The sequence below is a fragment of the Dendronephthya gigantea genome, unplaced genomic scaffold, assembly GCF_004324835.1.
Source record: "Dendronephthya gigantea isolate DGI-Jeju-01 unplaced genomic scaffold, DenGig_1.0 000234F, whole genome shotgun sequence".
In the NCBI taxonomy this organism is placed as follows: domain Eukaryota; kingdom Metazoa; phylum Cnidaria; class Anthozoa; order Malacalcyonacea; family Nephtheidae; genus Dendronephthya; species Dendronephthya gigantea.
The window spans coordinates 83,343-96,952 of NW_021163244.1; the positions used below are offsets into that span (position 1 = coordinate 83,343).

The 13,610-nt window shown below is 37.6% G+C and overlaps 1 long non-coding RNA gene across 4 annotated transcripts; it reads right to left on the reverse strand.

The window, feature by feature from the left end:
- Positions 1-848: 848 nt before the first annotated feature.
- On the reverse strand, positions 849-10,063 carry LOC114540425. Of its 4 annotated transcripts, XR_003689053.1 has the most exons (11): positions 9,243-10,063; positions 8,092-8,251; positions 7,963-8,006; positions 7,502-7,664; positions 7,155-7,290; positions 4,598-4,774; positions 4,165-4,290; positions 3,378-3,452; positions 3,086-3,288; positions 2,221-2,377; positions 849-1,569 (listed from the first exon to the last, which is right to left on the reverse strand). It is a non-coding gene; the product is annotated as an uncharacterized LOC114540425 (long non-coding RNA). The 4 variants fall into 4 exon arrangements; XR_003689052.1 differs by lacking the exon at positions 7,963-8,006; XR_003689054.1 differs by lacking the exon at positions 7,963-8,006 and having other exon boundaries at positions 3,352-3,452.
- Positions 10,064-13,610: the final 3,547 nt, after the last annotated feature.

Consider the following 13,610-nt stretch of genomic DNA (forward strand, 5'->3'; position numbering starts at 1 on the left):
AGGTTTTAGATTGTCGTGATGGACCATGAACTCTCGACCTGTTTCTTATCTAATCTTATAATTTACGCCTAGTCTTCCTAAAATAGTGTGAGGTCCAAGCCACTTGGGACCGAATTTCCACTCCTTTGGCCGCCTAAGCCATACATGCTCAAGCCATACAAAATCGAATTTCCTGCTGACCCAGCAAGTCCGACGAAGAGAGGAGTCCTCGGGAAGATCGCGAAAGTTTATGATCATCTCGGGTTGATTTCGCCCATTACTCTGCAAGGAAAGTTCCTCTCCCCGCGAGTGTTGTGACGCGAAGGTCCCCTGGGACGCCAAACTGCCTAGAGGACAGCGTGGGAGAAGCTAGATGGACAGCGTGGGAGAAAAGCCTACCAGAGAACGTGACCGCGCCAAGGAGTCTAGCTAAGTTCCAGGAGCCAATTGAAGATACAGGTCATTAGATCAAGATCATTAGATCTGGTCGTACACGAAAGACAGTATAGAACTTAGTGCTTTAGATTTCAACATATATTTCGAGCAGTTGCGTAAAATTAGATATTAATCGAGTTAACATTTATTGGGACGGTGAACACTGAACGAGGCACAATTTTTTATATTCGCTTCTTCGAGAATCAAATAGGGGAAGTGTGTTGGAAATTGTGCGGATGTAGGATAATTATCATAATGCATGCAAACGTCATAGGTATAAATTAATACTGCACGAGGATCAATAGTAAGTAAGAAATTTGGATAATTACGGACAGATTGGAAGTGAGGCTCAACTTGACTATCAAATAGCGATTGCGATAGTGAATGTGAATTAGTGTTTTTACTTTACTCTTTACTATTAAAAAAACCTATTGTGATTGTGTTGGTTTAACATAGCTCTAACGGCATTCCCAGCACAGCCTCCACCTGCTATGAATGACGGGTCTGGTTAAAAACAAAATGATAGGTGAATAAAAATATCTACAATCCCTCACGAATATCTTCGTCTCTTATATTATAATTTCTTAATTATCTTCGCTTTTACCTGGGAGGGTGTCCATTTACCAGCTGCCTTGACAGACTGCGCAGCCTTGGAACTCTCTGGCTTGAGATGCACGTGACTAGGCTGACCTTTGACCGTGAAACTGTCCGTAGTTGAGGAACTTTCCCGAAGCTGAGACTTGCCGACTTCGTCCCCGCCATTTCCGCGAGGGGTGAATCCAGGACTGTCCTCGTCTAGTAGTTTCCAGACAACTTGTAATGACGCGCGGTCGTGTGATGAGAACGAAGGTTGCCATAGTGAGACGATGTCGTCACGCCCAGTAGACGTTTCTGGTAAGCCTGCATTTTCTGTGAGTTCCGCCTTTTGGGAGTGTTTTTGAAGTGTTTCGGCCGACGCGGAATTATTTTTCCGAGGAGATAGCGAATGCTGATCATTATTCCTCGCTAGTGTTCTCTGTGCATACCGCAGTTCTTTGCTTGTTAGTTGATATTGCAATTGTTCCAAACCCCGTAGTTGGGATCGGGATGTTTGCGCCACATTCTGCGGATCTTTGAATGATTGACTTGCTTCAATTGAAGGTGATTTTCTTTCTCCTAATATAACGAAAGAATGAGATTCTAAGATCGAAACGGTGACAGCGGTACACTAAATGTAATCGATTTCACATTTCAGTTTCTCTCATAATGTCAAAGCGGGAACGCTGCGGAGAAACAAGAAATTTTCGTGTTCTCAATAATTGTGGTTTTTTTCAACTTCTATAATATAGGTTTAAACTTTTGTTCTTAACAATTTATCAAAAATGTTCTGAGACACCCTGCAAAACAATTTCATTTCATACTTGGACGCTAGGACGTATTAAACGAATGTTTAGTCCACCCGTTTTCAGTACATTTTCACGTAGGTTTAACTTATATCTTATCAATGAACACGCATGTTTTGTTTCAACTGTTCCTATTGAAATTTTCCGCCATATTCCTTTTTACCGGCTGGCGTGCGCAGTGTGCAGACGTTTTCCCGCGGTGTTCTGGGGCCTGGTCACGTCTACATGTGGTAGTGACGTAATCATCGCGGGAAATCTTTGCACAGTTAATCTTTTCCGAGCAGCAGAAGTTACGCGTCATGACTATACGAAGAATGCATTCAATATTCATTCACTAGCTTCCAGTAATTTATTTCGACTAATCACGTATATACATTAATGCCATCTTAATACAGTAGATATACCAAAACATTCCTTCAAATACCTTTAAATTTCAACAATTTAGCTCTCAGCTTATTTCCCATTTTAATCAACTGTTCGCGTTCTTTTGTTAATCCATTAATCCGTTGAGCAGCTTGACGTAGTTTTGTGTGTAATCCTTCAGCTGACGATACTACTCCCTTAATTCATATCAGCGATTTCTGAAAAAAGGAAAACGTTTAAAATACAAATTCTGACTAAATAGTTTTACAGTGAATTTAGGGTTTGTTATGTGTTGATGAGAAATTTTAGGTTTTCCCGCCGCATTCAATGGAAAAGATCATAATTTACCAATTGTGAACGGGTTGGAATGAAATATAACAACACTGACTATATAGCGTCATAGCTACTTTAGCGTCATAGCTATATCACGCCATTTTAGGTGGATCAGGACAGCAAGGGATATGCCATCTATATATGGTGTAGCAACCGACAGTGGTTAATTGGGTTACATCACAATCTATACGTTTCAATTTAGTAGATTTAGAATGTTCTACGGCAGTCGTGAACAAGTTTGAAGGAGCTTTTAGAATACAGGCGTACGACTGTCACAACTGATATTTCAGGTTCAGCATTATACCTGCTCGCTTTGTTGCTCAGTGAATCTCCCAGGATGTTACTAACATCCGGCAGGAATGTAACTAATCAAATCCTCTCTTAACTGCTTGCGGTTTTAAAAGCGCATATAAATTAATGCAAATTAACCAACAACACGGGAAAGTACAATTGAAAGCGGTTTCACCGATAAGCTTCAGACTGTGATACATTTACATGTTTAATTTGTTTTAATGTTATATACCTAAAGAATGTGTTTATTATTTCCATTTTGCATCTGCGATCTAGTTATTTAACAATATCATTGAACTAACCTGGTTTCCTAATGATACAGCATCAATATTTCTCTCCAAACCCGTTTTGTAAAATTCGTCAGCCTGGTGTCTTGCTTGGGTTACCTGCAGCTTGAGATCAGAGTTTTGCTGTTTCAAAGCCAATTTATTTCTTCGTTGGCCCGACGATTCTCTGTTGCCAACTGATAGTGAAGTTGGTCAATGTTTTGTTGCTTCTGACGAACCTAAAAAGAGAAAGACCGTTGATCATGCAATTGACCTATAGCCATTTAGAGAAGAAGACTCACCTCTTCTGAAGAATGATGAAGTAAACCTTGAAGATGAAGGATAGTTGCTTCACATTTTCTTAATTGAGATGTAAGATCAAATTTCTCTTGGCGTAAACTACCTAAAGACGTGCAAGAATATATATTGTGAAATAGACAATTATATTATATACCTTATCTGAAAATCTAGTCGGTTAATACAGAATGCCTTTTGTGCGATTCCCACAATTTAAGTTACCATGGTCAATAGTACAATGCGATTGGAATATCACCTCTTAAAAAAATCTTAATCCTTGATACCCCAGTTGTATTTTGCAAAAAAATACAGGCATTTTTTTCAAATTTTCACTTGGGTAAATTCTCAGGGCTAATCAACATGCTATAGTGTTTTTTTAATGACCCACAAAATTACGCAACTTGAAAGTCAAATATTTGACTTAACGGAAATATTTGCAGTAAAGATAGTGAACAGTTATGTAACTCGGTGTAATAAATCAGCATATCGAGGCAATGTATGTAGGGGTTGTTTTTTATGCTACCCGCGCGCGGAGTGAAAACCCGCAGAAATTATTCAGGACATTGTAGGTTAAAATTTGACATTAGACACAGAAAACTAATTCAACGTTCAACTATAACTATTCAGATAACACAATGAAAACTGCTGGGTATGCGGGGGATGAGGTAATGTTTCAATTTAATGACGCTATGTTTAAGCTTTTTGCTATGTTTAAACTTTTTGAACTGCTGTTGTATGGTTGAACTTTGTTATCTACCACTTACCGATTGTGCTGTTCAGCTGTGCCACCAGACCTCTTACATGAACATCATCCTTACTTCAATCTAAAACGTAAGTTGGCTCAGTATTTTCAGTTTTAGCATTTGTATTAGCCATGGATTGGGTCAGTTCGCGGTTTCTCGCCTTCACTTCTCGAATTTCTTTTTCCAGACTTGTCACATATTCTGAAATGTTTAGTAAAAAAATACCAGATTAACTCCATTCACACTGATCTTTGTTACGATCACTATAACGATTAGTCATTCTAAAAATATGTCTTTCAAAATACAGAAGCTATATATGTAGAGTAGAACGGGGATCGCCTATAATAAGCTACGGGGGGTCAAACCCAGGCTACAGTAGAGTAGCTATATTAAAGATAAGGTTTTAAGAAAAAATTAAAATCATCCATGTATAGAACACAATCTGGCTTTAAATTTTTGAAATTGTTTTGTTATGAAATATATTCCTGCTTTATTATCATACAAATACCTTCTCTGATTGGTACGCCATCTCCTGCATTAGTAATCGATCCAGTGGTACGTTGAGTCAACTGTTTCGTCAAATCCTCCAAATCCTCTATCATTTGATGAATAACATGACGCAAATTTTCGTTCTGAACTTGAAGTTCTTCATTATTCATATTCGCTGCTGGTGCAACATCTTCGACTGTAACAAGAAAAGATAAGTCTGAACTTAACCCGGACGAAAACGTCATGCTTTTGTCACAATTGAGATTTGTGAAACATGCATGAATGATAAAATCTAGAGAAATGATAAAATCTTGCGAAGCAATGGGGGAGGTATCGATGTGAAGGTTTCAGATTCGCGAGCGCAGGGTATGTCCTCAATTACATCAGCACAAACTCAAAAGAATTTTGGAATGTGTCAAGTGTTTTGGCCATGAAGAAAAATCGCGTTATTTCAGTGAAAATTACATGCGCGTTACACTTCGAGTAATATCATCAGTAAAGTTTCGAAAATACTAAGATATTTTCGGTTGATATATTTCCGTCCGCATCTAAAGTTTATACATCTTGCGACAGTTACCTCTTTAAGCACATCAGCTGGCTTTTAAGTATAGCCACTACGAGAGGAGCATGATTCGACTTGCAATCTATTTTCAACAACTTTATTACGGCGAATAACGGAGACTGAATTTGGAATCGATGAGTTTCCTGTTACCACGGCATACAATCATTAGTTGAATTACGAATTTAGATAAAGAGACTATATTTACATAGTTGTGATATACAAGAACAATCTCAAAAAATGCCTCATTTGGCATACATGTCCAATACTGTCGCATGCATACGGATCGACAACCTTTTTCACCATTCGTAAACTACATTTTCGTTTCGTGACTGTTTACGGATCGTAAACGAACAGTCCATTTGATACCAATGGTACGGATCGACAAGCTTTTCAGAGACCTGTCCTAGACACATCTCGCCCTATTTACGAATCGACACAGTCTTTACGGATCGTAAACGAACCGTCCATTCGACACCAATGGTACGGATCGACAAGCTTTTCAGATGCCTATCCCAGACACATCTGGCCCAATTTACGAATCGACACAGTTTGTTTACGGATCGTAAACGAACAGTCCATTCGATACCAATGGTACGGATCGACAAGATTTAGAGGGGTCTGTAGCTTGGCACATCTCCTTTTTACCAATGGACAAAATCTGTTTACGGATCGTAAACCAACGGTCCATTTGATTCCAATGGTACGGATCGACAACTTTTTCAGAGCCCTATCCTAGACACATCATGCCCTATTTACGAATCGACACAGTTTGTCTACGGATCGTAAACGAACAGTCCATTCGACACCAATGGTACGGATCGACAACTTTTTCAGAGCCCTATCCTAGACACATCATGCCCTATTTACGAATCGACAAAGTTTGTTTACGGATCGTAAACGAACAGTCCATTCGATACCAATGGTACGGATCGACAAGCTTTTGAGAGCCCTGTCCTAGACACATCATGCCCTATTTACGAATCGACACACTCTGTTTACGGATCGTAAACGAACAGTCCATTTGATACCAATGGTACGGATCGACAAGCTTTTCAGAGGCCTATCCTAGACACATCTTCCCTATATTTACGAATCGACACACTCTGTTTACGGATCGTAAACGAACAGTCCATTCGACACCATTGGTACGGATCGACAACTTTTTCAGAGCCCTATCCTAGACACATCATGCCCTATTTACGAATTGACACAGTTTGTTTACGGATCGTAAACGAACAGTCCATTCGATACCAATGGTACAGATCGACAAGCTTTTGAGAGCCCTGTCCTAGACACATCTGGCCCAATTTACGAATCGATACAGTTTGTTTACGGATCGTAAACGAACAGTCCATTCGATACCAATGGTACGGATCGACAAGATTTAGAGGGGTCTGTAGCTTGGCACATCTCCTTTTTACCAATGGACAAAATCTGTTTACGGATCGTAAACCAACGGTCCATTTGATACCAATGGTACGGATCGACAATTTCTTCATCGCCTTATCCTATAGACACAACTTGCCCTATTTACCAATGGACACAGTCTGTTTGGGGATACAGCTGCTTTCGCCTTAGACACACGCTAGTTTCCATGCCTCATGTTCTAGTCGACAAAATGCGTTTACGAATCGACATAGTCTATTTACGGATCGTAAACTAAGAGTCTATTCGATACCAATGGTGCTTGGATGAATGGTTGCTTACTTCTAACGAATAGAAATGCCTAAACCACTTTACCATCCGTATAAAAAATTTTACGAAACGAACGACCCGTATGCTTGCAACAGTATTGGACAACCATCTCATTTGGCACCAATGTTTTAGATCATTTTTAAAATTTCTCGAGGATTTTACACCCCGTCACACCTTGTACAAAATTTTGTTCAATTTACATCATTTCCTCTATTTGTGTTAATCTGCCCAGCTGGAAGAGCTAGGGCCCCATATACGCCGTATAAAAACCGAACGCTAAGCGTTTACCATCTACCTACAATCAAGGTGTAAAACTCACCTGATATTTGGGAAGGCACGGTTAGTCCATGAAGCTTGAGGATAGAAACTGATTCATCTCTTTGTGTCTTCAAAATATGGATAACACTATCCTTGTGAAGCAGTTCACGTTTCTGTTGTTACACCAACGATAACGCCTGATGTGAAAAAATACAGAAGAGTTCTATCAACCTTAATGTTGACGTTGAAGTCCCTGATGATCAGTTTAGTAACATTATATCACTTCATATGGACCTTGTAGGGCTGAAACTTCAACGGGATTCCAAATTAAAAAAAAGTAGGGTAGAGGCAATGGAAAGGGGTGTAACATTTTACATATTACATATTTGCATATTGATATTTATTCACCTCTTCTTTGCCTTGTGTTAAATTCTTAACTAGTTCTTCTTGTTTATCATACCCAGTTCTTTCTTCCTATTCATATCTGCGCTGCTAATCTAACTCTAGCTGAGCCCTAGAACGTTCCAACGACGACTCTCTCTCCAAAGATAAAGACAACTCTTTCTGCCTCCTAAAGAAAAAAGTTGAATCAAGACCTGAGATTACATCTTTACTACAAATTTTCAACACGATACACGACCAGTAATATCAAAACATAACAGGATCCGTAATTTAGAAAAATGGCGATTGCAGGTATGTTTTTTTACGATTTTCGATCTTTTACACTTTTTCTTTATCCTAAAAAATCGTTAATTATCAATACTTATTTATAGTACAATATTCATTAACACATAGTTGTACTTCAGCTCAGCAAAGGAGATGTTTTAGACGGATAGATGGAATGGCTTTAATGGCTAGGTTTATCTTACCAGATATGTTTAAGCCCCGTGAAAAATCACCTCATACGGTGAGCCTGCAATTATTGAGGAGCGTTTTACGATAGGTCGGAATTTAAAAACAATCGAGAAAACAAAGTTATATTCAACGTTTATTCGCACCTCTCAAGATTATTTTTTTCTTTGCGCGAGTTCAGATCTCATCTGATCCCCCTGTTGGTGCAACGTTTCCCATTCAACATCCTTTGCTACAGTTAATCTGGAAAATTCCTGGTTCTGTTGGTCCATCTTGCTCTTTCAGTCTGCGATTGATTGATTTAGCCTGTGTAATAAAAAAATCAAGTCGTTCCTCTCGAATTGTTAAAAAGTTGTCGAATTTCAACATCAACTTGTTCAAAAGCACAATTCTTGAACGGATGAATTCATGAAAGTCATAATAAGGCGTTCCAACAGCCTAGTATTATAGGTTAAATATGGTTTTTCGGTTCAAAAGCGGATATATTCTAAGTTTTGAAATAGACATGCCCTGTGGCAGAGCTTAGGTTAGTAAAAATAAATTAGAACAGCTCACATTTGTATTTTGGACATATTGAGACTTAAAAATATTTTCAAAAAAAGCTACTCGTAGACACGAGACACGAGTAATGAACCTTTGGAGGTTCACAATCAAAATAAATAATGCATTTCGACTTACGCCAGATCCGCCAATGAACATACATTAGGACAGAAATCAGAAATGCATAATGTGATTGATTTAGGCAAGAACCCATTTCAATATACATGGTCTTCTCCCCTGTCCCTCCCCCCCTGAGGAATTTCACACAGTGAATTCGAATTATGGCAGTCTGAAAGGATGTCTAAATAGAAATCCACTCTGCAGAATTTCATAGATTTTATTTTTCAACAAACCAAACTTAGATGCAATTCTCATGCAACATGCAATGATCATAGTTGACTGGTTTGAGTTATTTTTTACCTGCATACATGCGAAAGTTAAAGAACTGCAAGATCAGTGGTGTCAAGATATGTTGAACTGTACTCATGCATACACACTTCTGACCTTTCCTTTTGCATAAACATGCCAAGGCTTTCCCAGCTAGCCTGCATGATAAAAGTCTCGTCCTGTCTAGACGTGATGATATATACATTGCGTGAAAGTATTATACATAGGTTCTATTTGCCCAGTTCATGGAAACAACGCAAATTACTCAAGAAAACTATATCACCAGAGAAAAAACTTACTGTGTTACCAGCCTCCTGAGATTTTTAGTCCGGTTATTAAGGCTTAGTCTACATTTACAATAGCGACTTACTTGTTTAGCGTTGGCCAACATTTCTTCTTTTTCCTGAGCAAAGCGATCCAATTCGGCATGTTTTCTTATAAATCCTCCTGTAAGTTGTCTCCCATTCTCCTCATATATTCCAGTTGTGCTTCGAGATCTGTGACCTAAAACTTATTAGTGTTTTCCAAATCAGAAATCATCCAATCTTTTCCTTTAAGCATCTTCTCCAGCTCCCGAGTTCTCAGCTCTGTCTTGTTGAGTTCCTCTTTACATCGACGACTATCACATCGCATTAACTCCAGTTCTTTTGTTAAACTTCTGATGTAAAAAAAACAGTCAATTATTAAAAAGAAGTGACAATGATCGACAAACCATCCCACAAAGCACTTTCTAGATATGTACTTTAAACCAAAAGCCTAATTTATGACGGGAAATATATATGTTTGGCTAGGTAGTCTGGTTTGACCAAATGCACTTGTTTAAGCATCTAGACTACATAGGTAAAATTTAGCTCAGAGAGCGAATTTCTAAATTCGTCAAGAAGTTAGGGAAAAAGCGAAACCTTGTTTGTAGCAAGATAGTTTAACTGGAAAACAGTTACACACACATTGTATGTTTACAATGCACAACATGTAATATTTTTAGTATTAGTCATCCACAAAAGGGCCTTAAAACAACTGGTCTATGTGGTGAAATAGTTTAAAGCCACAACATGTAGTGTTTAAAGTGCACAAGAGGTTTGTTGGAGAGAAATGAGGAAAAGGTCCAAGGAGAAGAGAGCTTCAGTAATGAAATGGTGGTAATATTGTATTTGAGGTATATATTGGCAAATGGAAAGCATGCAGATAGGCTTGTAATGGTTGTAATGAGTATAAATTACCTTGTCAGACTTCTTGTTCCATCCAGTTTTGATCGATATTATTGTTCTCTTTTTCTTATTGCTTCTTCAAAATTATGGACATTTTCTTGATGACGAAATTCAAAATCATTTTCTGTTGCTCTAAAAATAAAATGTTGATTTTTAACCAATAATTTAAAGAATGCTTTGTTAACATAATCAGTGTAACTCATTATTAATTATAGCCTCAGTAAGTTCTCAAAGTTCATAATTGCACATTGGCATACATTGCATGTAATATACAGTATCTCTACTGACACTAAAAGGTAGTTACAGTGGCTTCTTCACATCAGTTCTGCTTATAACAATATGGATAGATTACTTGATTTAATATAAGTTTCAACTTTCAAGTTATACTCAAAATCATCCTTCAACTTACGAAATCTCAACTTCTGCTGTCTCAACATATTGTGTAGGCATAATTCCTGTCATGCCTTCCATCACCAGATATCATGAAATTATCTTGGTTTTTTAATGTTTAAATTAATCCGTTTAATTTAAAAAGCACAAAAATACCACCAAAATATAGCTGAAGAAAAATACTTTAACCCAATCGCTTCTGTTTTAATCCAGAAATTAATCAATATTGCTGTTAACCTGACACTGCAGTGCAGCTCTAAAAATCATATCAAATTACACGGGATTACAAACGGAAATATAACTCGCCTTTGGAATTTCGTTATTTTCTTCGTTATTTTTATCCTGTTGTCTTTTAACCGTTACATGTAAACTGTAAAGGCTTTAGTTATCTTTTCTGATAGTTTTTAAGTCAGGATGGGCAGAAAAACTCGAAAAAATATAGCTTTTTTTATTTGTTATTGTGTATAGCGAGGCGTTGCTCAGCCACGCACATGTGGTTGTCACGTGAGGTTAGAGGTATCAAAAACGTAAGGTTGCCTACCCCGTGGGAGTAAAATAAGCCCGGTAATCGATTTCCAGGGTAAAATTGTCTCTAGAAGTCATAATTGTCAAATTTTCGCCAATATGGTGATAATTAATATCAAAGATTATATGCACATTTTCCGGTTTCCATTTGTAAACACGCTTGTTAGGAAATATCACTACAAATCACCAAAGCGACTGTATTTCAAGAAAATAGATGAAAATATTGATCCCAATGTATACTAGAAATATTTGGAGGTTTTTAGGCGAGATTTTTGGAAGGCTTTGCGTATTTTCGCTTCTCTAAAATTCAACTTTAAAAAGTACAAGTTCGGCAATAAATATCTTGGCTTATAGGAAAGCTTTTGAAATGAACTAAATTTATACAAATAGGTAAATGTTTTTTCTTTGAGATAACACAATTTCTAGTTGATTTGATAAAATACTTCCAGATAAAATCGAAATTATCTGTGTGCGCCGTTTACGAGCAGACAGCAATGAGTTTAGTGGTCTCATATTTATTAAAATGGGTGAAGTATTCGCACAGTAATCACAAGTTTAAATCAGCTTACCACTTTGAAATATCCTCTGATCGGACGTCTAACTGAGAGGATCCCTTAAACATCGAGAATACTTCATTAACAAGTGCCGCATCCTGTCCTGTTTGAGAAGTTACGAGAACTTCGTCTTGGGTATTGGTTACTCCTTACTCTGTTGGAAGTTCCATTCTGTTGTATGAGGACAACACTTGTAGTTGGTGTGGTGAAAGGATGCAGATTGTCCGTTGGATGTTGTGCTTTTGTATTAGAGACGGACTACATTAGATATCAGCGCAAAATTGACACATTCATGGGAATCGAACCCAATCTCCTAAAAAGGAGTATCCAAAATGTGTTCTTTGTGTGGCCAGGAAAAAGCGAGAGCTACAGGGCAACTCGCAAACCGACTGGCAGACAATACGAACGTACAACACAAAACACACAACCGACGACACAACATCCAACAACCCACAACCCACTAACTCTGTAGCTGAAACGACAAAAATATGGTGAGTTGTTCCTAGAAAAGCAAGCATTCACAATTAGCTTGAAGGCAATTGTGGCTAGGGTTTAACTGACGGCATGGGTTTGGGGTGGCTTCTTAGGGTTGGATACTGAAACTAAACTACGATCGTCTTTGTCTGAAAAACACAAAAAAAAGTATTAGTAGCTCCCTAGAAAACGAAGAGCAAAACACAGTTAGACAAGCAGTGAGCCGTGTTTCCAGATACGGGGACAGAGATTCTTAGCTAACAGAGTGGCCACGGGGATCTACTTCTATTAAAAAAATAATTACACATACCTTGATCCTACCTAAAAGAAAGAACTCACTCACCTGAAGAAAACGGTTGCAGACGGCTCTGTTTTATAGCCTGTAGGCTCTTGCATAATTCAGCAAAATTAAGACAACTTGATTGGTTATTTCTGTGCACAGGTCAATTTGTCATTGGTCAATTTTTGTACTCCACGATTGGTTCAATAAAAACCAATCAGATTGGTTAATCTATATTCAAATTTTTATCCCGTTTCTGTGATATTTGCAAGGTGATTGCACAACAAATGTTCGATTTCACACGTTTTGGAGCATATTCCAAGCCAATGTATCACAGTATGTGTGTATTTGTTCGATTATTTCTCTGATGAAGTTCACAAAAAATTACAGTTCAATCATTATTAAAAGGCTTTATTTCCCCACTAGCTTCAGAACCCCATCGAGCAGGAAAGTCGGAATTTAAAAGGCAAGTAAATCTTTCAAACTGTTGTAGCATTTGAATTATGTGGTACATTAAACTACTGAACCTTTCAGAATATTGGGCATGGCATGGAATAATAGTAAATATTAAAACTGACAAAATCGCAAATGTAGTAAATTTCAAGGCTAAATATTGCAAATTCCAGTGGAAATATGGCGTTTTACCGCCATGCATACATAGCTATTCACAGGTATGTTATTCACGCGTTTTATATATTCAATATTACACATCAAAGCGGCCTAATCCTTAGGATATTGCCCAAAATGCAAACGAAAACCGGTTGCAGTGGTTTAGATCAAATATTCAGTACTATTTTGATATATTTAGCGTCAAAATCGAGCCTTTAGAAGATTTTTGCCGATTTTTTATATAAACATACCTGATGATATGAATTATCGCATCACCGGCAATAATATTTCATAATAATAAAAATATGGAAAACAAATTCGGGCAAAAAGCCGAAATTCTGACCTAGTTCCGATTCGAGCTTGTCTTAAGCACGTGCTTACCAACGATGGTGTCCAGTCAAAACGGCCCCAAGTTAAAACGGCCCCACTACTGCTAGTCAAAACGGCCGCGCGCTTATCGAGCTGCTTCAGTTTAATTGAATGAATATCTTATTTATTCGAAACAAATATATATATGTGTTCTAAATATGTTACAAATATGTTTAAAAAATTCTTTATTTAAGCATTTTGCGAACACATGTATCCATGATGTTGATGAGAATTTATGTTATTAGTATTAGTTAATAAGTAGCAAAAGCTTATTAGTAAGGGTTATAGGAAAACGTATATATAAAGTATAATTGCAGTTATTTATATCA